The sequence below is a fragment of the Corvus cornix genome, chromosome Z, assembly GCF_000738735.6.
Source record: "Corvus cornix cornix isolate S_Up_H32 chromosome Z, ASM73873v5, whole genome shotgun sequence".
Classification (NCBI taxonomy): Eukaryota; Metazoa; Chordata; class Aves; order Passeriformes; family Corvidae; genus Corvus; species Corvus cornix.
The window spans coordinates 65,940,259-65,968,243 of NC_046357.1; the positions used below are offsets into that span (position 1 = coordinate 65,940,259).

General features: G+C 41.1%; 1 long non-coding RNA gene across 2 annotated transcripts; it reads right to left on the reverse strand.

Annotated features, from left to right (window-relative positions):
• Window positions 1–5,615: 5,615 nt before the first annotated feature.
• Window positions 5,616–27,931, reverse strand: LOC109143656. Of its 2 annotated transcripts, XR_002043963.3 has the most exons (6): window positions 27,797–27,931; window positions 20,191–20,283; window positions 19,644–19,764; window positions 17,237–17,362; window positions 14,059–14,108; window positions 5,616–10,762 (listed from the first exon to the last, which is right to left on the reverse strand). It is a non-coding gene; the product is annotated as an uncharacterized LOC109143656 (long non-coding RNA). The 2 variants fall into 2 exon arrangements; XR_005603970.1 differs by lacking the exon at window positions 19,644–19,764.
• Between the last annotated feature and the right edge of the window lie 54 nt (window positions 27,932–27,985).

Genomic DNA, 27,985 nt, shown 5'->3' on the forward strand with positions numbered 1-27,985 from the left:
TCCTTTATATATTGGTGCTCGCTGTGCTTAATGGTGAACTGTACTTTGCTGTCACTTTGAGTATTGCTAACTGCAAGACATTCCTGGGCTCACATCAGGTATAAAATCTTCCTTGTTCTAACAGACATATGAGAATGTCCTTTCAGCATCACTCACTCAATAGATTTTACATTTAGATTACAGAGATATACCTATAGATATTGCAGTAAAAATCACAGGAATCTGAAGGACCATATCTTTCTGTGTATTGAAGAGTATAACCTTTAGTGTCAGTTGAGTCTGCATGTCTGCATCCCATTGTGCTCCCAGGTGTACCAAGTATCTGTGGAATTTCCTCAAAGAACTTACTGTTGACAACAGTTAAGAGAGGCACATCCTCTGTGGGTGCAGACTACAGAGAAATAGAGCAATGATAATCTGAAAATCTGCCTACATGATTTTTCTCAGCATTATGGAAGAGAATGATAGCAAAATGAGGGCTGGCAAGAGTGGTTATCATTTTGGAAACACTTATGAACAGCTGTAGCAAGCAGCAATAACATATTCATCAAGGGAAAACTGATCCTATCTTTCAATGAATGTTATATCTGAATGCACTGAAATCCAGCATCTGCAACAACTGTGACAATCATTTTCCAGCTAGAGCTGGACTAGTTCATGTCCACAGAGCACTGTCCTGCTTAAAATCTCTTCATTTAAACAGCTAGTCAAAATGACTCCTGAGAATGGAAACAACCAGTGTATGCAAAAAAGGCCTCGAGTGATCTCTCACTCTTCTAGTGCTCACCTTCCCAGCCCTCACTTACAACTGGGTTATTACCGTCTCTTGCTGTGTTATGTCCAATCCAGACTGGAAGGCACAGGCCTGACCTTTTAAAAAAATTATTTGTAAAGCAACACACACGCTTCTGGCTTTTATTAAGAACAATTAGATAATTACATAAACTGACCATTTAGCCTTTTAAAGAATAGCAAAAGATTTACAGTTCCAAGTAGACCATTTGCATGTAGGCAGTCTCTTACCTGCACTGGCTGCCAATATAAACCTTAGTATTTACACTGACACTGTCTGACAGCAGAAGACAACTATCAATGCTTTCCAGGTCTTTATAAGGAATTGTACCAGCCGACCTTGGAGACACAAACCTGCCTTATCCAAAGCATTGAGGCTCTGGACTTCCCAGCCTCAGAGTTGACTCTACACAGGTATTGTCCACCCCCTGCTAGCAAGAAACACTGTTTCCTGGTGTGGAGAGGAAGGAAATAGACTTTCACTACCTTCCTGGGACAAATAGCACATCTCAGCTTTCTCTTCTCTAACCCACAGAGTTGAATGTCACTCTTCCATGTTTCAGATGTCTTTGAAAAAGCTGGTGGGACAGAAGTGTTTTGCTACTCTGCAAGGATACACATAGCACTGACCATACCTGCTTCAGAAAATTCCACCTTTGTCTATAAAATGAGCATCTCCCAAGATGAACTCCCAATAAATATCTGGAAAATGTCACCATCAACATATAGTTAAGTCAAGACATAAACTTTGGCTGACCTAGTTGTGTAGTTCTCTCTAATTCCTCACTTCCTCACAAAACTGGGTGAATGGTCTGAGAAACCCACGGACCTCTTGATAAATCATAAATCTACAGGGTTTTTAGTTTGGAGGATTTGAGGAACGGATTTCAGGAAGTAGTGAGGAATAATGATGCTCCGGGGTGTTTTATCATTTTCCATTCCAAGAGTTTATACATGTTGTCTGTGACTTCCCCAGTGGATTTGAAGGAAGGAACTGAACTATCTCAGTATTTAATTTTTGAGTGATATTAATCAAATATGTATTTTAAATGATAGTGCTCCATAATGTAAGAATTGCCATATATCCAGTGAAGAAATAAGCTATTCATACAAATAAAGTCAGACCTGATTCAGGTATAGTCCAGTAGAAATGTATTCTTGACTGCAGCATTATTATACTATTTCATTTTGTCTTCTGGTGTAGAATTTTCTATACTTTCAAGATGCAAATGACTGGCCTGATTCAGAGTGTGTGGGAAATTCAGAAGGATGTACAAGGGTGGACATGCTGTGACATTGTCAGAAATGTTCATACATTTAGCTCATGGTTTTCTGCTCTTTGCTACTGTCCCAGGGCTCCAGGGACTCTGGCTGTTAAAGTACTCAACTAAAGAGCTTTGAAGGCTTGTTAATGTGCTGTGGCACTTTTGGGCATGTATTTGATGAGAACAGATCAAACAAAGAGAGTGTGAGACCATGTCTTTTGAAAAGTTATTTAGACAAGAAGAGAGGGACAGTGCAGTGAGTCCGAGGTACCTTCAGATTAGCTGGTTTGAAGCTGATAATAACCTTGTCAAGGCAGCTCAGAGCTCGGTGCACATTCATGTACTCCGCTAAACAGAGATGCAAATTAGTAATCTGAAATTGTATTCACTTTCCAAAAGTATCTCTGAATTATTTGCATCTGATTCAGTATGATTTTTTCATCTGACACCTTCCAGATAGCAGGGTCCTTCAGTGCAATGGCAACACCATGGAAGGACTTCTTCCTTCAGAATTCACAGCTAATCAGAAAGGATCTGCTGCAGTGTTTCATCCCAGTGTCAGGGCAGGATTATTTCTGAGGAACAGCAACTGAGATGTCCTGCCAAAATTGCACATCTGTGGATCTAAAATTGTCTGGGATTTCCTCGAGAGCTCAAGAGAGGGTTACACATATGACAAATGATGTGGAGAATAACAGATAGATGACAACTGACTAGAGAAACACAAAGGGATGTGCTAAAGGACTATCTGTCATGCTTGTCATTTTATAAGGTTATAACAAGAAGTGATAGATTTAAGATTCAGTTGGGAAAATCTGTCATTATTATTGGCCAGCATCTACAAATCTCAATGGCTAGTGCTAAGCTCCTAAATCTACTTTCAGGTATTTAAAGAAAAATTGTTCAGGTTTTCAGAGGTGGTGAAAAGTTGCCTTCCCAGTCCTCCTTTCCTACTGCAAAAAGCTTGAATCCCCCTAATGAGAAAACTTTCAAACCCATGAAAATATTAATCTCCTACAGACATTTCTCCCCTTTACGCTGGTAATGTGCTTCTTGTTCTGTCAACGCTGTCTCATTAAAGGAATTGGAGTCCTTTTTAAACACACTGGCCAAATCATTTCTTGGATGCCTCTCACTTTTTGTTTCTGCAGTGCTCTCTGAAGCAGGAGCATCGGCACACAGTGACATGACCATCTCTGCTCTGCTGTTAAATTGCAGTGTGAGACACACTAAAACTGAGGGCTGTTAAATTCCCTGCTTTATAAAGTCATATCCTACAACCATGTGTATACGATTAGTGTGTGCTGCCAGATTGTTAGGAACACTAAGTAAATGCAGAAGAAAGTTGGATTCTGGACCCAGCTAGGAGGTGAGTAAGATCTACGGGTGTATGAATTAAAAGGAAATTATGAGGTTAAAAAAACCCCACAAAAGTATATCTGGTGTTTTTGTCTGATGTAAACACTACTGGATAGCCTTGGCCCAGATTATATTGAGCTGAGAGGCCTGTGAATAAAGAGATGCTCTTTTTTTGCAAAAAGTGAATAAATCTTCTCCTCAGGCTGCATCCTGCCGACGCAGATGACACAGCAACCTGTTGGGTATGTCCTTGGACATGAGGTAAAACCACTTCTTTATTGAAAGACCCCTCTTGTTCCATCAATACACAGACTGAATCTAGATGATGTGTGAAGAATTTTGTACCACCATCTGGTAAAAGTGATGAGGTTTATTTGTAGCAGAGGCTATAATGGAGAGTTACTCACAGAGCTGGTAAGCGAGAGGGCACAGCTTTCTTCTGCTGGGGTGGACAGTCCCACTCCAACAAGTAACACTTCTGCCCTTTCAGCCTCTGCTACCCGTCAGAAAGGCACCACTTCTGTCTGACGGCCTTTGGGTGCAGTGCCAAGGATTCTTGTGCTGCTCCCTTTCCTTTGCTTGCATTTTTCTGCCTGTACCTGAGAGGTCACAACCCTCGTTCAAGTCCCTGGTGATACTTAGGAAATGGCAAAGACAATTTGCTGTTGCCACCCTGAGACTGAGCTCCACACCCTGTGGCTCACCTCTGCCTGGGATGCAGGCTGCCCTGGGGTGTGGGGGAACAGCTCTTGGGAAGGCTTTGTGGCATGGGGGATGGCCACTGTTGGGGTCTCAGGCAAAAACTCAAGACGGGACCTAGCTTGCACAGTCACGGTGCTCACTGGAAAACCAGCCTAAAGAAAACCCTGACAAACACCTCTCTTCTCCAGTGTAAATCCAGCTGCTTTCAACTTTTCCAGATGCCTGCACTTGGTTCCTGTCCTTCCTTCATGCTATTTTAAATATTGTTCTCCACAGCCTGGAGAACAATATTTAAACAATATTTAAACAACTGGGCTGCTGAGATCAGAGGTGAAGCACCGCTGCCCAAATGCAGTAGGAGCTGGGGGTCCTGGGGAGGTGACATTTACTCTCCTCCCTGGATCTCTCATTTGCACTTCTTCTCAACAGTGTGTGCATCACCTTGCTGCCTCTGCTCTTCCTTTTGGAGAGGACCTGCAAGAGAGTGCACCCTGTGCCCTGAGCCGCACCTTGCTGGCAGTGTTTGTATGTGCAGAAAATGCTGGATTTGGGAACTCATGAAATTGGGGTTAAAATCCTTGTTCTGCTTCCCACAGGATTCTGGATAGTAACAGTCTGAAGGCTTTTATGAGCTTGAAGATACTCATCTATGGTGAGAAAAACGCCTGGCTAAAGACTTCTGGATCACCAGGAAACTATCAGCCACTGCAGGGACTGCAATGCCTTTTTAAATGCCAGTCTTCAAGTCTGTGCTTCACCTCCTCTTACCAGCACAATTGCAGCAATGGCTGTAAAATGCTCAGATGCTCTGTAATGACAGCTACATAAATGGAGAAGCCCAGCCTTTTTCAGGAAGCTTTCTTAAAAAAATTTCAACAAGCTGAGTTTCCTTGCTTTTAAAGGGCCAGTTTGCATGAAGAGTTACACCAAACAGAGCTTGAGGGAGGCCCCAGATCCCAAACTTGCCATGCTTCTGCAGATCCCTTGCCCAAAACAAGTGAACCAAACAATGGACAAGATGTGTTGTCCCCAGCCATCCGACCATCCATTACCTCTCCCAGAACCAGACACAGAAGTGAGGCACTACTGTCCCAAGGGATTTCCTACCTCACCTGTTGGGATTTACTCCATAATCTGCTGGCAAAACCCCCTCTGTCCGTGAAGAGTGCAATAGTCTGTGTCTGTTGGCAGCTGCTGCCAGAAGCCAAGGATGATGATCAAAGCAATCAGTGTGACCTCAAACACTACATACCTGTCCATGAAAAAGCTGCACGTACTGGCTGGGTACCTTGAGTGATTCCTGACTTTTAGGGAATTTTCTCTGTGGACCTGATGTTTACCACTTAGTAGATGGGTACAAGGAAAATCTTTTTGATAAATGTGGAGTGTTGCAATGACTTTATGTAACAAAACAACTGTAGAAGCAATTTTGCTCATAGAATCAAACCATACTTTTTAATTTATAATCACATTTTTATTATAGGAACAATTAGCTAGTTTAAGAATTCTGTTCAGTTTAGCTGTTCTCTTTACTAGTAACTGATTTTAATAAGGCTGGTATAAGAAGAAAATTCTGATTAGAGAGATGAATATAGACACAGGAAAAAAAGTTAGGAAAACTACTTTGGTCTCCAAGTATGAAATGTACTATCTTAAGCAACATATTTACTACAAGCAGAAGGACAAGAAAATGTTTATTGCTTCTATCAGCCCTAATGCAGAGTCCCTTTGGTTATTTCTTTAATCCAAACAGCTTCCTGGTAGATCCAAGATGTGAGGCCTTTCTGTAATGACTTGGCAAGAGAAAGGGTCCAGAACTTCTCTGCAAACACAATTAAGTTGTCAAAGGCAAGTCCTGTATTTGAATTAAAACCATAAATCTTTCATCTGCACCTACTCCACATCAAATAGCAGGAAAAGAGGCCCTCCCATCTAACAGTCTTAATTACCAGAGCACTGCAGCCTTTGAGCATGACAGAGCCAATGATAGCTGACCTTGTGCACCAGCCCCAGAGCGGGATCAGCGTGATGAATGGGAAATCCTGCCTGAAATATCACAGCAAAGGGAATAGCCTCAGATGGCAAATTAAGTGCCTAGCACACTGTTGGGGCTACACAAATATATAATAATACCCTTTACTTTGATCTGTTTATACTGGAATGAGCAGTATGTTGAGGGCTTCAATGTAAACACATCAAACTTTGTCTAGTAGTGACCAGCCCTTGACACCTCTTTTCCCACACGAATCGTGGTGGGATGGTGGCTTTCCCTCTCTCAAATGCTGCTTTAGAACTGTTGTGCTTGGAGTAGGAGAAATAGGCACTGTGGGTTTGTTATGGTTGTCTCTAACACTCCTGCATAACTCCCCACGGCCCATAGTAGGCAAAAATAACTGTGGGTCTCCAGGGAAAACAGGACTTCTGAGGCTTCATTTTCCTTTTTAAAGTATTCAGGTTGCAGGTGAATCAAATACTGTGGCAGCTGGGTGTTTGGTTGCCTTAGAGCAGCAGTTCTCACACTGTGTAGTGTGGGCGTTGAGCAGCTCTCAAGATCCTCAGTAGTGTTTTCTCTTCAATTCCGCGTGTTTTTTAGCTCAAGTGTTGTAACGAAGAGGCACGGTGGTCCATGAACAATACTTACAGTATGTTATTGGCCCAAAACTTGGCAAATAAATGCCTGAAGTCAGGGCCACATTTTCTGGTGTCATCTCTGAAACAACTACTTCTTAGGACACCACAACTTCTGGTGTTCTGGTGTTTCTGTGACATTTCTCAAGCTCGCTCTTTCTAATTGCTATATTGACTGCTAAACATTTCTTTTCTGATCTTAATTTTATTTCATATCTTAAGGTTCCACAGCATATGCCTTCCACTAAGGGGTCTTGACAGCTCAGATATCAATTCTGTCATGAAAAAGATACCTTGCTGTTTGACTAACAAAATCAGTTAGATAGAAGGAGAAGAACCCATATCAGATATAGTATTTAGAATAGAGAGTATAAAATGTTTTAATTGAAAAGATGTAGCATACCCCTTCCATTTTCCTTTTGTTTTCTGGGAAAAAAACCCTTAAAAAGAAGGTCTCATTAATTTTCATGCTTAACATCATAAAGCTACAAAAATCTGCTTGTGAAAAAGCTTTGAAGCAGATGTTTTACCCTGGTAGGGAATTCTTCAAACAATATTTTCCAGAGGAAAGGCCAGGGTGTGAAAGCAAAAGTTTCTTAGCGCACAGTATGTTTATGTGTGTAAATAATCTACACTTACAATCTTATTGTATTAAGTTTCAATGATAAATAGAATATGCTATCTTGTACCATATAAATATGTGTCTGTGTATATATGCATACATGTGCTTTTCTTTCTACATTTGTATTTGTTACATTTCACAAAGAAATCAGTCTGCATTTAGTCTTATGCATGGTATTTACTGTGCTTGCTACAAAAGCACTTGAAATTCGCAACAAAAGCACATTAAAACAATCAGGAAAACAAAGAGTATGAACCTCCTAGAAAACTTATTGGAGGCATATTTTGAATCTGCAAGCCTGTCGGATTATACCCACAGGCATTACCCCCATGTCAAAAGGGAACTATCCAGCATAAGAGCAGACAGGAACAACATAAAGAAAGGTGACAGTGAAGTTTGTGCTGTCAGACCTGCATCCTTCACATATTCCACAGGAGGTATTCTCTTCACCTGCTATGAGTTTAGGCAGTGGTTGGTAGGGGGTTGCTGGCTGCTCCAGGGATGTCCTGGAGGATGCATCTCCTGATGGATGCTGCAGGATTACAGCCAGAGGTTAAAAGTGCAGGAGAAACTGTGAGATTCAAAGGATGTAGCCAGGCCTATTTGCTTTGAGGAAAAACGATGTGACTGTTTTAGGATTTCCCTTCCAGTGCAATTAGTGGAGCTGCTTCATTAGTAGAAGGGTGTGGTGGGAATTCAACAACCCTGGTGGGAACACAGCCTTCCTGAATGCCTGGGAGGCATGCCACTAGCTTTATCACAGGCTGAATTTCACCTCATGAGCTTGTAGTCTCTTGATACAGAACATGAATAATAAGGATGGGAATGGAGTATACATAACCACATATTGCCAAAAAGGGACAGAATCCTATTAAGAGCAATCCACTTTTGGCAGGAGAAGAGTTTCCATGGAATTTAAAACAGGAAGTTGTGTAATTAACTGCACATTTCAGGGCAATATTATGCTTAATACAACAAAATACAGCATGAAATAAGTGGCCCAGATTTTCAGGATATAAATGAGTAGAAACCCAATTTGCTCTATAGTTCCAATGGAAAAAAGGTACCTTTATATTGTCTCAAATGACTGCTGTATGTGTCCATGCAGCATTTGCAGAACATAAAACTTGTCCAGCTAGGCACAGCTTCATTTTCATCTGTATTGTGAAGGACATATTTTATTTTGTCTTTTTATAGGCGTTACCAAGTATTTTAGATTTAAGGACTGAAACAGAAGAGTAACTCTAAAAACAGTAGGCAAAGACATCCTTAGAGAGAATGACCATGACTCTGACTCTGTATAAAAATGATCTAGAATCCCTTGAACTCTGTGGATGGACATGTTTTTGCTTGCATTTCCTGTCACCACTGCTTCTCTACAGAGTTAGCAGGGTCTACATGAACACGATCAACATTCAGTTTGTATAAAATAACATCTCTTGTGTACACAAAGAATTACTATGTTGAAATTGAGCTGTCTGGGGAGAACATCCCCAAAACTGTGTGCACTCAGTTATGAAGAGAGTTGAGATACCACAGTCAGCCCCCGCGGAACTTTTGTGCATTATATTTACCCAGGACTGCTTTGATGGCAGGTGCACTAGGAATATTTCTAGGGATATGAATATGCATGTGTCTGTCTGTGCAAATATTTGGATCTACCACAGATATAAATCATCTTGCATTATGTACATTTTGTGAGGATGAAAGTGTTCTCCAACATAAAGGAAATTTCTCTCCCAGCTGTAACACTGCACTTACTAATGTGTTTTGCACAGTATACAGAATTCTTTCACACAGATTGCTGGTGAACTGCCATCCTTGCTTTCTGTTTGCCTTAGGGAAAAATTACTCCCATAGCTGCAATTATTACAGGTTATAATTGCTCTGTAGGGTATGAAAAATTGCAGTGGTGAGGCTGGGCACTGAAAAGTTACAGAGAGGATGTAGACAAGGAAATCTGAGAGGACTGCTCAGGGAGGGATTTTCACTCATAAAAGGGCAGGCTTTGCTGCTCTTTGACTACAGTCTGCAGACCTCTTTAGTTTCCATGTGAAAGGATATTAGTAGAAATGAAACTGGAGAAGGCATAATTTGTTCGTTATTTAGCCCTCCCCTACACAAGTCCACATATGCTAGGTGTTTGAACAGAGGCTAATATTTGAAGCCAGGCACCCCTCCCCAGACAGCATGGGAAGAGCCGGAGGCTGTGCTCAAGGGGGGCAGCAGACCCTCGATCCCCCCTTCTCCTCCCATTCTCAGAGCAGCTGGCCAGGCTGCAGGATCAGCTCTGCCCACAGTAACACCAATGTGCATGGCACTTGGCACAAGGCTTGTGCTAATCCAGCTTGCATGGCCTGAAATGTTGAGGTTATTTAATGGTATCAGCTTGTTGGATCGGAACGAAAAGAGGGGCCGGTAACTTCCAGTTGCTGCAGGAAGTGGCAACCAGCAGGCAGAAGCGGGAACAGGGGTCAGGATGTAAAAAGAAGATGTGTGACTACAGATGGGATGTACAGCCCCGAGGAATTTAAAGCCCTTGAAAAACATTTGCTAAAATAACATATCATAAGGCTCAGATGTCACAAGGCTAATGTTCATGGTGCCTGAAAAGCCTTCAAAAGGCAGGAAGAGAGTACTCTGACTTCTGTGAAGAGCCAATGTACAGCATGTAGACCCAGTCATTGGCAGTTATGGCAGACAGAGCATGAACTCTAGCAAAATTGGGGTCTGGCCTATGATGAAGTATTCTATTCCCTAGGCATGAATGACTAGAACAAACGTAAAAGCATAATGATTTTCACAAAGCTCCAAGCAAATTCTTTTAGGGGAAGGTAGTGGGAGAGAGAGGAGTTAAAAAATAAATCGATTGTACTTATCTTTTTCTTAAAAGTAGCTATGACTGAAATTGGAAACCCAGACACACAAGGATATTACTGTGATGATTCCATTTGCAACAGAAAGTAGAAGCCTTATAGAGGTAGGATTGTATGCATGCAATTTCCAGCCTATTCTCTATGCTCAAGAGATACTTACAATTTGGCCGCACAATAGAAAAGCAGTCAGGCTGCACAAGAAAACCTTTGAAGTTTCACTCAGCATTGGATACTGTTGCTTTCAGTGTCCTGGTAGAGTTTTTATTTGAGCTACATACTTAGTGAAGCAAAGCTTGTTTCATCTCTTGTCTTTCACTCTGGTTGTAGTGGAAAATGTAGTGGACGGTCAGCAGCTTTGCCCTCCTGCTGTCACGCTCTTCTCCGGCTCCTGAAATCACAGCTGGTAAGGACCGAGACTGAGTACGAAACCGTGAATTTGTGAAAGCTCTTCCACTGAAAACATTTCTTGGGCTTCTCTTTGACTCCTGCTGGAGTTCATGTGTTCAAAAGGATATTGTCTGTAAATTAGAATACGGATAAGGCTCACTCAGTTACTCCCAGTCACTCCACTGTCTACAGACACACCAAGCAACTGCAGAAACCATGCTGGCTGACAGAAAACTTGGTGAGTGAAGGGAAAATGAAAAGTCACCTGGATTGGTATTAAAAAAAGATGACTTACACCAGCAGCCTGCTTTGGCTCTGTTCTTAGTGAGACCCATCTGTTCTGAGGAAGCTGAGAACATTTCAAATAAAAGCATTTGTAATTTCAAAAACTCCTTTACACTTCTAGGGCAAAATGTCAGATCTTACTTCAACAGATCCCTTTCCCAGAGTCAGAACTTGAGTCTACCTAAAGGGCATTAGTCATCTCATACCAAATGCCCATAACTCAGCAATTTCCACCCAAAACAACTGATTAGATACAATTGGATCCAGGTGGAATGGGCAGATCACTTGTGATTTCCCTTTTCCATTACTTTTTGCTTATTGAATCTCTTCTAAAGGATAAAATATTGTTTGGTACCTAAGCAAACTTTCAGCAACAGCTGGTAGTTAGATTTGGAAATAGATGGTATGTGATATGGTCCATATTTCAGGTGACAGTGCCTGAAAACTAATCAAGGAGACATGGGTTTGTGTTCTGATGCTGTGTTAACATCATTTCCAGTGTTATATTTCTAACAGCAACTGTATCTTGGATGCCATTTAAGCAGTTAATGCTGTCTAATCATAGTATGGTAGTTTCAACACTCATGTCAGTATGCCAGGAAATAGTTCAGTTCAGTTTGCAAGAGTAAAGTTCATTAGAAGGTTGCTCCAAGGTTTTCCATCAGGACATAAAGTGCAAGGATTGTTCATTTTCTTCCTTAAGAAAAGAAGGAAGGAATCAGTAGGAGAAAGTTGTAAAAAAGGTAAAGAGAGTATTTTATAAAAAGGGAAAGGTGAGAGAATTAAAAATTACTAAATACACTTACAGGCCATTCCCCCAGGGTCTCAGAATGGCATCACTGGAGCCGACTCCACTCTGACACTGCTGAGGGCTACAACAGTGAAACTCTACAGCAGCTGAACCTTTAATATGGGAAACAGCCTTTAACACTAGCAGAACTGGAACAGATGAGCTAAAGAAAGCTGAAGGGCTTTTGCTAAAAACACTTGGTGTAGGCACATGAATGAGTCATTCAGTGTGAATTAGAAGGTGAACTTTCAACACATCTACCGACCATCTGTAATTGCTTGTGTTACTAGCTCTTACTCTTCATACACTAGGGAGGCATGCTGCTCTTCTACTGAAAGATAAGCAACCTGCAATTATCTGTCTTTCACTGTGGATGAAAACCCACACACTGTCAGTTAGTGGGGGTTGTTCTGATGCTCTCTTCATGCAGTTTGTCTTTACTGCGCAACTCAGTCAAATGTCTGTACCCACAAACTAGCCATATCCCATGTGCTGATATTCTAGATATTTTAGTCTTGTATACTGCAAAGTTACAGTTCACAGCCTCTTCTGCCTGCTTAAGTTGTTCTGAATAGACTAATCCATTAACTGTTTATTAACAGAAGAGCAGATTCCTGGGTCTGCTCATTAAAGCAGACACTTCATAAATAGTGTCCCACTAGGCACCACAAGGCACTGACCATTGCCCACAAATCTATTTCAGCTTCCCCAGAGGGCAGAAGCTAGAGTCCCTTGAACAGGAAAACATTCTTTCTCAACAGATCAAGAGCTTCCATGGCCTGTGAGAGAGGATGAGGTGGGAGCCTCTCAGGCTTCATCCTTTAGCTTTCTGCTAAGTGATGCTGGCTGGCAGGGAAGCAGCATGACAGCAAGCTCCTACCACAGGACGGTATGCAGCTTCCATACGTCCCCATGTTCTCTCACTGATATGGGTTTTGTTTAACTTCCCCCCCCCCCCCCCAGTTTTCTCTCAGAAACATGTTTGTAGTATGCTATCAAATGCAGGACACAAGGTGTTACATCAGCATAGAAGACTTGAAATGGACTGATGTGAAACCCAAAACTGGTAGTGAGGAACTTTGATCCAGAAATATGTCATGTACTAGTCTCCCTCTTCAATGTGCACTAAAAAAGCTCAGCAGGTCCTAGAAACAACATCAGTCATGAGACAGCAAATTTATTTTTCTTTAAATAGAGAACAATGATTAAAGTGACCAAGCAGCTGGCTAAAAGATGAAACATTGTTCTTGCCAAACAACTTTTTCCTCTATGCACTGTGAGCCTAATCATGAGATCTTTACCTGGAGCCCTGCCCAAGTCACTCCTGAAAACCCATCCATCTCAGGACTGTACAATTATTTGCACATTAATACCATGAAATACCAAAGAAAATTACTATGAACTTTCCAAAATGGAGCCACTCTGCTTTTCAGAGAATGACAGGATCTCTGTTCTATTCAAAAGACTCTCTTTTCCAAGAAGTCAGGATCTGGCAATTTTGGAGAGTACAGGGTGTGAACTGCTCACTGTGGTCCTGAACTTAAACACTGTTGTAGGTCGATAAATCTGTCTGAAGCATCAAATTTGTCTGAGTTTCTTTGTGGCCTGACCCCTTCGTAACCCAGCTACTTCAATCGAGATAGATAGTGTATCTACACGGACTCCTTGTCAGCTTAGAAAACGTTTCCTTTTCCTTCTGAACAAAAGTCAATTCTCATTTTACAATGTTGCATTGCTGAAAAAATGAACTTTCTGGGAAGCGTTTTCTATTTTGAGTGAAGATTTCAGGCTTATTTTCAAGAAATTTCCTCCCCTGCCCCCCACCCTCTCTCTCCTTTCAACTCTTCCAATTCTTTGAATCTGTCTGGTTTAGTCATATCTCTTCGCAGGAAGACCTCTGAGGAGCTGAGCCTCTGGCTCAAGAGATCCAACCTCCCCAGCTTGTTCTTGCACCAAATCTCTGTGAAGATTGTGCTGCACCCTGTTTTTAACTACAGGAGGACAGAGCTTTTTGCTTAACTAGTGCTTTCAGGGAAGTCTTTCAACACTGCCTAATTACCTGAGTGCATCTGTGACAAAGTTCCTGCAATCATAGAATATGCAGTATGGACAAAAGGATATTAAAAAACTAGTACTAAATTCCCACCTGAAATGTAAAGTGACTTCAGTATCATACTGAGATTTATGGCTGCTACAAAAAGCTGGAAAATGGAAACCGTAGTTCCTGTCTTTCCTGCTGTGATGTTTTTGTGTCAGGGCTGCTTGGCAAAATAAAATACAGAACTTAAAACTCACATTTCATACAAAACCATTCCATTACTTATCATTCTGAATTTCCACATATTGTCTTACCTGAGTGTGAAGGAACAGGTGTGTAGTTCAGGAAAGTGTATCCTCTAGGCCTGTGAAAAGATAGGATTATCCAGATACACGGACATGGATAAACTATTTGCCAAGAAGCAAAATCTTTTAAAATGATGGACATAGTGGGATTCAAAAAAGGCACACATATGGATAAAAACTGCTAGATTTTTTTTCCACATGAACTGTAAGGAAACATTGTTTGTTCTTCATATTTTGAAAGAAATGGACTTTCTACTGGAGTGTGAACCGGAGGTTTAGGAACTTGTGATCATTATGGGTCTCACAGTGATCTATCACATGCAGAGACTGACTGAGACAAAACCCTGCTATCAACTTGAGTAATTAACTGTAGACTAACTAAAATTCCCACTGCAAATTCAAATGGAGGTCCTGGATAACCTCCTTTCATATCAGTATGAATGTATATCATATTCAGCAAGACTGAAGAGAATTTAAAAAAAATCTATGTATTACTCACTACATGAGGAGAAGAGACCTGATTTTCGTTGGGTTTTTTTTTTTTTTTTGTTTGGTTAGGGTGGGTTTTTTTTTCTTCTTTGGTTTTTTTGTTTGGTTGGTTTTTGTTGATTTTTTTGTTTGATTGGTTTTGTTTTGGGTTTTTTTGTTGTTTGGGGGTTTTTTTTTGTAAAATCAGACCTCAAAGCAGGAACATGTGAGAGCTGGATTTCACTATGGACAGTGAATAAAATTTCAAAGTGGCTCAGATCCCAGTTTTCAGCTTTATAACACAGCACCCAAACCAGTGTGGTAGTTTTCAAAAAATGTAATACCTTAATAGTCTTGGAATTTGAAATAATTTGGATCTTTTTAACCAAAATCATCAAAGCTTGATTCAACAAATGGGAGATGTTAAAGAACAGCAAAGGCTTTGAACACAGTAAACCTGTAAATGATGTGATTAAAGACAGGTCAGATTACAACACAGGGAAGAAAAAGTTACCTGAATTCAGGAAATGTTTCTTTGGATTCAGAAGCAGTGCCATAAACCTTAAAATATATAGCCCATTTCATACCACAACTACTTCTGTTTATGACCAGCAAATGCCAAGACATAAAACAATGAAATGAAGTGGTAAAATTTTCAAAGATCTGTTTAATCTCTTCAGGAAGTTTCAGTCTCATTTTGAGGTAGTGACTAAAAAGTGGAAAACTCTTGCTTGAATTTCATCTCAACTTTCTGGCGTCACTGACAGAACATTCTACTGTGAAATGGTCACCCATTACAATTAAATGTTTGAACTCAAACAGAAAATCTGAAACATTGAAATACTGAGTAGGACCTGAGATGGCTGACTCTCTAATGAGTGTAAAACAGGCAGGAATCATAGTGTGATAGTCTCTTTGGTCAAACACAAAAGCTTGCAATATTTCCACAGATGTTTCTAGATGCCCAGCTCCTTCATGTCAAGGTCATGTGCTGCTGACCACAGTCTATTTCAAAGCAAGTTGTAACCAACATCTTTGAGGGATATCTTGTATCTGAAGAAATGGAGAACAGTTTGCCATGCATAAGTATGAAATTCAAAATAATCAGAAATCTGACGCTAACTGTCAAGTATTTATGTTACTGTGGTCATCTGAGCATTTTTTTCCCAATTTAAGAGAATGTAACATTAAAACTATGAAGTAATGGGGAACTAAGAATCTTTGTTGATGATGTAGAAACTCAGATTTTGGAAGGTCAGTGTTGTTTTTTGTTTAAAGAAGGCCAGGAGGGGTTTTTTTTCACCTAAAGCATTTCATGTCAAAGGCACTACACTTTCCAAGCCCTTACAGAGTAAATTCTATCTTGTCTTATAGGATTTGATTACTTAAAACTGTATGTTTTGGAACTGAATACAGCAGTAACACAATACTGTGACATTATGTTGATTTTTATATCCATAAGGTTATTTTATCTAATCTGTGATTTTTAATATGAAAGTCAAGAAGTCTGAATATATGTACCAGGATTTAATTAGATTTAACCTAAATTGTGCTGTATGTTATACATTGAAGTAAAATTAATGAGAATATTGTGAGAGTAGAAAAGCCATTTTGTTTAACTGTTCTTTGAATGTCTGTTCTGAAAGAAGCTCCCACTATCAGTGATGCAGCAGTTAGGGCACTCAACCAAAGTAAGTCTACTTATACATGAGCAAATAGCTCTTGATACAGAGCAGAACAATTGCAACAGAAAAGGTGAGGTCCCCAGTGGCCCAAGGCATGGACTCCTGACTGACAGGAGACTTGGACCCTGGTCCTGAGCAGATTCTTTGACTCAGAGATCTCTTACACTCCAGCTGGAAAGCAGAATCTGAAGCTTGAAGCTGGTGTGTGAAAAAAAGGGGTCAAATTTAATCATAGAGGTACTTTGTCTGTCTTAGGGTTTTCTCTGTTTTCTCAGTAATACAGTGGCTAATTCATGTGTATACCAATTATACTGATTTTCTACTTCCTTCCATTTTTTTAACCAATTTGTTTGATAAACTAATCCAACACAGATTTTATATACAGGAAATTCTTTTAATTTACATTAGATTAGTTAGCATGAAAGGCAACATAAAACATGACACAATGTTTTTTGTAGTACTTCTTACAGGTCTCCTTGAGTTTTCATGAAATTCTAGTAGGCCATGCATTTTCATATGTAGATGGCATGGAGGTATCAAGGGAGTCTATTAGTCACACTGACTGACCCAAAGAGGAGTGAAAACAGGATAAAACCAGGAAAGCAGGAATTGGCACACAGAGTTGATGGCTAACTTGGCCAAGGTCCTTGCCTTTCCAAGTTCACTTTCCTTTTTTTTTAAACCTCTGAAATCTCATTGTTGTGGCGGCAAAGTCCACTTTACACCCTCCACGCTGCTTTGCAAGTGGTCTCTCCATAAACCTCTGTGCTAGAAAGTTCTCCCTTTACCAAGATTCCACTGGTTACTGACCCTCTCCCCCTCCCATCCCTTCTCCCACTGGCTCCTGTTATGTCACTCACCCTTGCCTCTGCCCCCTAGCCCTCAGACCATTGGCTTCTGATGCTTTGCCCGTCCCAGGACCCTTCAGGATAAAACCACACATGCATCTTGTTCTTGGTTCTTTGTCCCTCCTTCCTTCGAGTGTGTTGGTTTCGTTAAATGCCTTGGAATCGCAGGCAGAGAACCTCTCTCACCTGTTCGTCTCCAGTTCGTGCTTAGACTGTGTGTGTGAGTGGCTGCTCACGACTGCCTGCGAAGGTGAGATCCTGTGCACCCGTGGGTGCTGGCAGAGAGCTGCCTAAGCGTCTCCACAAGGGACCCTGTGGAATAAACGCGGCATCAATCCACCGAAGCCGTCCTTTCATATCTTACCAGTTACAAGCACTACTTCTAATTTTGTACACTGAAAAACTTGCAAGAAATTGAATATAAATTAAGATATGTACAGGTGTAAGAGCTTTGTTTGTTGCTTCCATTTGAATACTTCAGTTCACAGAAACTCCAAAATGCATGTGCCTGGTTTATCTGCATATTATTTATAACACAGTAATGTCAGGATCTGGAGTCAGAAGTTTTTGTCAAGCTATCATTTCTTCAACAAGTGTTAAGTGTAAACAAGTAGCACAGTGCATTTTTCACATTTTGATATCTTTTATTTCTTTTGCAGTAAACTGTTCATACAAAGTTTGTAGAAAACCAGAACAATTTCCCAGAAGTAGTGTAAGCAATTTTGAATAAATGGCTCAATTTGATATGGCTTACAAATAGTTTGCGAACAGAGAGTAAGGTGAAGTACACTTTCACGGAGTCCTTCTTACTTTCAGCTTCTCTTTATGCAGACTTGCATGGCTGCTGTCAGACATTCAGCACCAAGTGTTAATTTCTCACTACCATAAATTACTTTGAAGGTGTTGTTTTCAAAGATTGTATGCTATCACACTTACTGTATTTGCTATTTCTCAGTAGATGGACTAAATTTTACTTGCAGTGAGCTTCAAGCTGTGATTTATGTTACCGTCAGACTTAGGAAACCAATTGCCTCAAAGTGAATTATCTAAACCCAAAGTGTTGTAAATTCCAAGTGAACATTTGCAATTGTTTTCTTTTTCTCAGCTGCACAAACCTATTATTCCCCTGGCACACAAATAATTTGTAATGGGCTGCTAGACGTATTTGTTAATGCATTCACTCTCAACTTAAGCAATGTTCTTCAGCAAATCCAATAGATGAAGGACTGAAAATAAACAGAAAAGGTCTTCCACAGTATTGACTTGGGTCTCATATAAAAACAATTTGGATACTTCAGGCTGGAAACAAGTGTTTTGTTACAGAAGCTGATTGTTCCCTGCTGTACTGCATGCTAGCAATTTCTTTCAGACGTGTTCTCACTTGAACATTCTCCTCAATCACATTGCAGCTCCATGGAGCCCATATTTCTTCCTGAAAGGCATGTCTCTTTGACTCCCTGTCATGCATTAGTGTAGTGGAAAGTAGCTAAAATCATGTGGTTTACTCATGCTCGTAATGATGTGCCCAAAGTGTGTCAACTGGTACCATCTGCAGTGCCTGGAGCAGTGGCTGGGAGACTGTGACAACTCAATTGCAGGCTGGAGGTTTTGAAAAACAGGCAATAATTACTATTCCTGTTAGGCAAGAGGTCTTCTTTGTGCAGCACTGGGGAGGCCACATCTGTTACAATGATTACTAAGTCTCTGCTGATCATCAATACTACAATCAAAATAGTCATCAATCTGGATAAAAATCACCATTTCTTTTCAGTTCCAGCTCACTGATCTGATCCAGTTGTAACTAATAAATTGATGCTCTGCCACCCTTTCCCTTTGTGTGCTTTTCTTCTCACTCTGATTGTTTTTGTGAGCCATGCAGGATCCTGCCACAAACAAGTGCTTGGCAGTAAAGTAAGAAGGCGAGAAAGAGAGCTGTAGTTACTCTCAAAGAGAGGAATTGGATATTTTAGAAGAACATTGAACTCTGAAGTCCTAGTTCAAGAATTTTCTATAAAGCCACTGCCTTCAACTAAGCCTGGTTTATAGTTATCTTGGGTACGATCTTGACTGTCAATTATCTGACAATTGCTAGTTTGCATTTTTAGAAAAAGTATAGTTTATTGTCCAACATAAAATTGAGAAAAGTATTGTAGGATATTTTCTCAGATAAATTGTGTGTCATTTGACTGTGAAAATTCATGGCTCATTTTAGTCAGCTTCCTTCTAGCCTAACCTAAGACTTAACTGGCTATTCATAACTCTTCTGGAGTCCTTCTTAGCACTTAGAATGTGGTTTGACAAACCATGACATTCTTCATGCTTTTTGTCCAGCACTGATATGTGGAAACTCGATACTGTATTACTATAAGGCAACCCCCAAATACTCTTCCTGTGAAAATTTGAATATTGGATATGATATGGATTTCTACTCAGCTGGTTCAGCTAGTCCTTCATTTAATGTTAAACCTGCCAGAAATAACATGACAAAGCTGGGTTTCCAATCAGCAGAAATGAAATTTGAGCTCTTGAGACCATGAAAGAAGATGCATTTTGAAATGGCCAGTGATGGAAAACATGCAAAAGAGCTTCTTACATTGTATAATTCTGCATTGCCATGAAACTGGTAATCCCTGAAGGGAAGTCTTCAGTGCCATATCAGATATCTTGAAACAATGGTTGCTGCAATGTTCCAAGTTTTGTTTTCTTCGTACAGACTAACAACAGACATAACAACAGATAAATATCAAGACAAATTTGTTAATATTGCATTATTGGCAGACAAAAAAAAGATCACTTTACATTGGAATGCTGAGCTCCTGCCAATCGCCAACAAGTAGATAGCTAGCTCTGTTTTAGAACTTGCTGCTAATGGGGGCAAAAAAAGTGTGTTGCACAAAAATAGAAATAATCTGAAGGTATTTGAAAAGGTTTAGGTTCTGTTCTGATAGTCCCTCAAAAATTAGCTCTGATGACAGAGTTTGAACAATACAGCTTGTATAAAGGCAGTGGCATTTAATTTTTACATAGCCCTTTGCATGTCTTCCATGCTTTGAGAAAAAGAAACACAGTGAATCTGGTAAATAATATTTGTCTAACGTAGAGTTGCAGAAGCAAATTGATACAAAGAAAGAGCAGCTTACCTAAGACCACCCAGAAGATGATCAGGTACCAAAAAAGGTGGCTTGGGAAGAGACAACATAGAGTAGCAGGGCTGGTTTGAAAAGCCTGAGGGTCTGAAATGGAAAATTAGTTTCAGTATATGTAATTAAAGGATGAGAAGTATTTAAGTATGTATTCACATATGAAAAGGGCTATAGCAATATGTTTTTTATGTTGCTGCAAATATTTTGGGGAATATTTTTATTTCACGCCTTAAATGTGAGAACTCGTAATAATGTGTGGGTCAGGTAAGGGCTCAGATTCATGGTCATGATGCTTCCAAGGAACCTGGCCCTGTGACAGTGGTCAGGGAAAGAGTGCTGACAGTGGTCCTGCAGGAAACAGACCAGGAGTTTGTGGATGTCTATTTAGATAAGGATCTAGGAGGTTTCCTGAATTAATATAAGACTGATGTTGGAAAGGGAAGAAGTGTTCTGGAAAGGCTGTGTTATTGCCACCTCCTCAGGGGGGTCTGTTCTCCTGTTTAGGGAGAGAGACTGTCCATGTTCCAGCACACAACGCCCTTTTTACAGCATGTCCACTGAGCTTCAGTCCTTGTGTGATGATGGCCTTCTTGGAATGCGTGCTGTGACTGTAACACAGGATTCCATGCCCTTCTTGCTCTGGAGTTCTCCTAATCTCCTTAGGTTCTTTGCCGGTATCGAGTTTTAGACAGGCCTGTGGATTAGGCACACTAACCTTAAAGAAGGTGAGATAGATCACACACTTACTACAGGTACAAACACACACAAAGAGAGCATTGCTGAAATGGATGCATTTTACAGTGATGAATGAATGAACTGAATTATAAAGGGCCTGAGCCCACCTGTCCCTCAGGATCTTCAGCCAGGAGACTGGAACAGGTCTCTCAGAGTGATCTCATCATGTGGAGTGAATAAAAATTCATCTTATAAATTGTTAGATTTTGGCTGCTTTTTTGTTTTGTTTTCTTCACGCCACTGAAGGGGAAAAAAGGAAACAAAAGGGAGATTTTGATTGATCTGGTAAATATGGATGTGGCTGGACCCAGGAAGAATACATTAGAGAAGTGACTGATGGCCTTGATTATGGTCAGCATATTGAGAACATGGGCTTCCACTGTGGCTGCAAAGAGCAGCTCACTGTTCCCTCACTTTCTGGCACAGCTTGTGCTTTTTTTCCAAAAAGGGCTGCAGTCAAATACTGATAGAATTGTGAACATACTGGTTTCACAACGGTCAGTTGGCATTTTCACTGTCAAATTCTTCTGTCAAAGACCCATCTTTACTGGAGTTCCACATAATTACGTAGTGGATCCAGATGGCAATACTTATTTGCCCATATTTGCTTTTTAAAATTGCTCCAGAAAAAAAGTCTAGATTTATTTTTATGGATAGAAAGGAAGATATTTTCTGATCCACCACTATAACAGTGGATTTTCTTTGTATTTGCCTTTTTTACAATTCTCTTTGGCTTTTCAGCCAACATGATTTTAATATAATAGTTTAAAAGAACCTCCTGCATGTATCTTTTTGTGTCCCACCATAAACAAAATGCTTGCCAAATGCTGGAGCTCATAGGAGAATATTGTAGGAATTCTCCTGTAGGAGTCTTTGGTCAGTGAATGCAGCAGACTGGAGAATATTTTCTGTGTTCTCAGGTAAATGAATATGTCTAGCATATATACAGCAAGTGAAGGCCACAGACATGCAGACTAGATGGGAAAGAGAAATCACGAAGGTGACAATAACAAGAATAGCAATGGCAAGGCATTTGGATGGTTCTTTTGTTTTATTCACAGCCTTGACTGCCAAAAGTGCCAGAAGGAGGTGCTTGTAGGAGCAGCTTTGGTGAGGACAGAGAAAGAGGGGATGGATGCTTTTGTGAAACAAGGGAGGTAGCCAGCATGACTGAGTGGAACTAAAGGGGTAGAGAAAAAAGTTAGATTCAGCAAGAAGAGCTGCACAGCACCTCTTCAAGAGTAGGATATCAGACCTCTTTAGAGATCACTAGCAAAAAAGGCCAACATCCAGAGAAGCAGTTCCCACAGCCAGAATAAGAAAGATGGCTTTGGCAGAAACATCCCACTGGCCCAGCAAAGGGAGAAAGAGGTCCTGTGAGGAAGACTGCAGTTGCTGAAAAGGAAAGTGATAAGGTGTGTATAAGTGGTTTGGCTGCAAGGCTGGAAAGGAAAGGCTTGATAGATAAAATGCTGTAGCGGGTGTGGCTCACTCACTCCATCTTGTCACAGGACTGTGCTGGGAATCCACAGAAAAAGACTGAAGATCAGTGAGGTGGAGACAGTCAAACACACTGCAGGAGGTTTACATTGGGTACTCTGTTATGCTGTTTCTTTTGCTGCTTGTGAAAGTCAGCCAGGGGAAGGAGTCATTTGGGATGTTTATCAGAATGGGAGCACTCTGACAAAGACTTTGTAGAGTGTCAGCTCATTTTCTAGGCTTGTCCACCTCCTTCATCCCATTGATGCAATGCCACATCTATTACATTGTTGTGCAGAATGAGCTGTTCATTATTTGTGCAGAACACACACGTTACGACTGCAGTGGCATAAGAGGTATCTGACATTTGCACGTAATTGCTGTGACCTGATACTTGTGTAACTGAAGGATGAAAATGCTTTGCTTTATCTGAAGTGGATTTTCCATGTAATGACCATAAAACTAAATTAGAGATGGATAAACTTGCTGAGATTTAATATGAGCTCATAGCAAAAAAATTTGTTTAAATAAACTTTATGTTCAGATGGGTTTTGACAACCGGCAAAAATGCTATTTCTCATTCTTTACTAAGATATGATCTCATTACACATGAACAATCCCTGCAACACATGCAGAAAATGGCATAAGAAAACCCCCTTTCTGATATCATCTCTGGTTGTCAAGCATTAGATGCAAGGCTAATGAGCTTTGATCCAAGTGCCAACCAGTTTAATTCTCTCCATTATTTTGGCTGAATGGGGATATTTATTAAGTTTCCCCACACGTGCTCGCTGTGGTACAAAGGCAATGAATCATTCTTATGCCACAATAATATGTGCCTTGACTCTCTCCACCAAGAACCAAAGGTGTGACTCCTGCTCTGCTGGAAAAACTCAGAGCACAGCACCCAAAATCAGGTGTTCACATAGGGCCACACACAAAGGGATCTTATTCTAGTCATGATCTGGTTCCTGGAGAGAAAGAAGCTTGACTTTCTGAGGCTGCTAGTGCTGCTGCCACAAATCTGATTCTGTTCCGGTAGGGAGGAATTTGCAGCAAAACCCAACCTTATCTTTGGATCACAATTTTATTCTTTGGTGTGGAACTATCACCTTATGCAAGGCTGCCCTGTGATCAACGCTGCAGACTCACTAGCTGCAGCAGCAGTTTCTACTGCACTGTGTTGATGAAGTACACAGACCTATCACCTATGGGAAATCAAAGCAGGTAGTGTAATCCAAGTACAAAGGGAAGGTGAAAGGAGAGAGCACTGTTACCCATGGCCACCCAGAAAGAAGAGCAAGAAATGGCTTATGTGGCCCAAGACCTTCCTCTGAGAGACTAGAGAGAACCTCAGCTCAGGAGGTTATGAGCTGTCCTAATAGAGATCATCAAGCTCAGCTGATCTGTCACAGGCCTCACAAAGTACTTGGGCCTGCTGAAAGTTAGTATATGTCACCCATCAGCTCATGGGGACACATGAGCAGGTTCACTGCTGAAATAAGAATTTCAAAATACAGTCCTCAGTAACTGGCACAGTTAGTTACTTTTACTTGGCTGGCTTGTACTTTAGGTTTTATAAAAGTGAGCACGCTGAGAGTGGAAGTCTAGGACACAAAAAGTAAGCAGAGATTCCCTTACTCAAGCCTCTCATATTTGTTATATTTTACAGAGCAATGTGATGTCTTGCGGATGGGACACCTATGCCAACCTTGAATCTGTCTTCTTTTCTCAGCTTCTGTCAGCTGTGTTCCCTTAACATTATTTCAAGATCCTTCTATTCTAGCAGGGCATTTCCCAAGTTGTTAGACATGCCTGTGTTTAAGTTCACACCCATTTGATGTGCCAGCTACAGTTCACGACAATAAAAGTTTATTGGAGGCTTTTCAAATATATTCCATTAATCAGATTCAAGGCAAAACCTTTCTCAGCCTTGAAAGCTCTTGAACAGACTTCACAAAGAGCCTGTACTATGCAGCATTGCTTACCCCCAGGTAGGAAACATCTGATATAAAAAATGCTCATCAGCAAACCGAGCTGGCAGAAATGTTTCTTGACTGCACTGAAGAGATAAAAAGAAAACTGTCCATCCCAGGTTATAATCTCTAACCTTCATATTTTCACAGTATTTCATGAAGATTTATCAATACATAATGACTTAATCAATCTGACCTTTAGTAAGAGTCATTAAGCTAAAAGCCTGTGTAATTCAACAATTAATCAGAGAGAATCAAAGGAAAAGACTTTTCAAAAAGAAAGACAGAGAATAACAAATTGCAACAGGCCAAATATAAAAAAATCAGAGAATTTTTCACCTGGGAAATTTGCCTGAAGGGGTCAGGTTAAAGAATTACCCAGCCATTGAGGGAAGGGTACCATATCTATCCACATACCTAAGACCTTTCTAAGACCACAGAGCAGGCCCCCTTTTAATAACCTAAGCTTGATAACATGTCTAATGTCTTCAACACTGACATGTTGTTTTAAAAAAAACTAAACACAAAAAACAGCAACAAGAAACAAAAGCATATCATTCTACATCTTACTCATTTTGTGAGACTTGTTACTTTCCAGTTGCTTAGGGTTTTGCATAGAGATGGAGAGGAGTCTCAATCATCTCTAATCCACCATTATCAGACTGCAGGCAAACCAGCCAAGTTCTGGTCACTGAAAGAAGTCAGATTGGAAAAATGCAATCTCTGAGTGATGGTTCAAATTTTGTCATTTAAATGTACCGTGAATCTTCAGAATTTTGTATGAGACTGCTTCAAACTGAAGGAAACTCAAGCCAAAAATGGGGAGACACACTGAAACAGAGTGAGATTTGGCAGTGCATTGACTCTGCTGGGGCAGGAACAAAGGCTTGGCTAACAGCATATGCTATCTATTAAACTTTGTTCTTTGTGTGTGTAGACCGAGAAAGGGAGAGAGCAAGAGAGGTAAGAACTCCAGCTCTCTTCTTGATTTCAAACAAAGCTTTTGCCCAGATTATCTGATAGCTAATGGAGCCTGGAGAGAGCTAGACATTTTTGAGGATTATTTCACACAGTAAAGTTTTAATTTGGTGCTCTCTCTGCTTTGTCAGAGAGTTACTCTATCCACTACAATCTAATCAAATTCATTAAAGAATCTGGTAAGGTGGGCACTATTGCAGCAATTGTCTGCTTTGTTTTGGATGAAGAAAACTTTTTTCAAGCCAGGAAAACTTCCATTGTTAGGAGACAGGAGGTGTTTTCAATTAAGTGGTTCACCTGCATACTAGAAATGTGTGGGAAACCCAAATGGGAATGACAATAATTCTTCAGATCCTCCATGAAAATGATAAAGGTTAAGCAAAGTCCTGGGAGAAAGCCATTGAGCTCAACAGTACTAAAGCCAAGGGTGCCTAATAATGAAAAGGATTTACCCAGTGTCTTTTTCTTGTAGATTGAAGTCCTCTCTCCAACTGCAAACAAAAGCAGTTTAAGATACAGGAGGCAAAAGCAAAAATCGAGCATCCGTTTGAAAAGAAAACCTAAAATTCTGGCCTAGTAGGAGGAAAAGGTAAAACCACCTCAGTTTTCATTATCACCAGGATTTCTCCTGCAATTTCAAATGTTAACTCTTAGACAGTGGGGTACTGAGGCCTTTCTTGGCCTTCCAGATCAGTCCCTCAAAACCCTTCTTTCCTCACCTTTGTCCCCTGGACTTGTGAAAAGCACTAGACATCAGTACAGCTGTAATAATACTGGAAGGAGTGGCTGATATACCAGAGGGCTGTGCTACCATCCAGAGGAACCTTGATGGACAAACAGGAACCTCATGAAGTTCATCGGGGGAAGTCTCAAGTCCTGCACCTAAAGAAGAATAGTTGCAAGTACTGGTACACACTGGGGGCTGGCCAGCTGGGAGGCAGCTGTGCAGAAAAGACCCTGGGAATTCTTGGGGACCAGATGTTGCCCACGGGCCACCAATGCATCCTTCTAGCATAAAAAGACCAGCAGCATTCTGGCCTACATTAGGAGAATAATTGTTAGCAGGTTGAGGGATGCGATCCTTCCCTGCTACTCAACACTGCTGAGATGTACCTAGAGAACTGTGTTGGGTTCTGGGCTCCCTAGGATCAGAGATACACGGAGCTGCTGAAGCAAGTTCAGCAAAGGGTCACTCAGGTGGTTAAGGGATTGGAGTACCTGATATACAAAGAAAGCCTGGGAGAACTAGGATTGTTCAACCTGGAGAATAAAAAGCTTAGGAGAAGCCTTATCACCGTCAGTCTGATGAGGGGAGTAAAGGAGATGGAACCAGACTCTTATCAGTGGTGCCCAGTGAGAAGTCAAGAGGCAGAAGATTCTAATACAAGAGAAGAAAAAACTATTGCTCTAAGGTTATCAAACACTGGAACAGTTCTCTGTCCTTGAAGGTGTTCAAAACTTCTCTTAGAATCATAGAATGGGTTGAGTTGAAATGCACATTTAAAGCTCAACTAGTCCAAGCCCCTGCTATGAGCTGCGACATTCTCAACTACATCAGGTTGCTCATCCATCCTGGCCTTGAATGTTTCCAAGGATAATCAACAATGGGAAGCCTTTCCTGTGTTTAACCATCCTTATTACAAGAGTTTTCTTCCTTCTGTCTTATCTAATCCTGCCCTCTTAAAGAATTACCCCTTGTCCTATCACAACAGGCTCTGTTAAAAATTCTTGTCATGGTCCTGGGCAACCTATTCTCAAAGGCCCTGTTTTAGTACTGGGGCTGTACTGCATGATCTCCAAGGGTCCTTTCTAATCTCAACTGTTTTATGAATGCTCACAAATTCAGCAGCTGCATCACCACTACAGATGCAGGCATCTCTGGGCTTGCTTGTCTGTCGTGGTCTGGCTTGGTGGTGCTGGATGGTGAGGTGCCGCGACCTTCCTAAAAGTGTCTCTAAGGTGATGCCACTCTGGCAGGTCCACCACACCCTCACACACGTGTGTACACGCAGAGACACAGACAGCTCCCTAGAATGGGTTGACAGCAAAGAGGCAGGAAGGATCTTCGTATAGAGTTCCATGGGAGGGGTTTATTGCAGCCACGCTCGTGAAGGGGTCCAGGGACGAAGAGAAAGAATGATGGAGGGTCCAGGTTTATATACAGGAGCGGATCAAGCATCAGGGACCAATGATCTGAGGGCACAGGGGCGGTACATAGGCAGGGCTAGGGTAAGGGAGCCAATAGGGAAACTCTGAGGGAGTGGCGATGGGGCAAGGGCCAATGGGGGAACAAGGAGTGGAGAAGCTTCTTGGGCAGGGACATAAAAGGTAACGAGGGGCGGGGAGGCCAACGGGCCAACCGAGAAAGCAGAACTGGGGTGCTTTAACATACCAAAGCAGAGCATTCTGGGGGAAATTTCTTTCATCACCCTAACCTGGGAGGATCTCTGTTCTTAGGGACTGTCCCACCAGTGGGCTCTCCTTGTTCCGTAGGCTCACTGGCCTCCACACTTGTCCACAAGGCTGAGCAACTGACTCATGAGTTTCTGTTATGAAAGGCTGACGTTTGAGAAAACATTTCTGCAAGACGGCAATTTGAATAGATCAGACAAGACAAAGTGCAA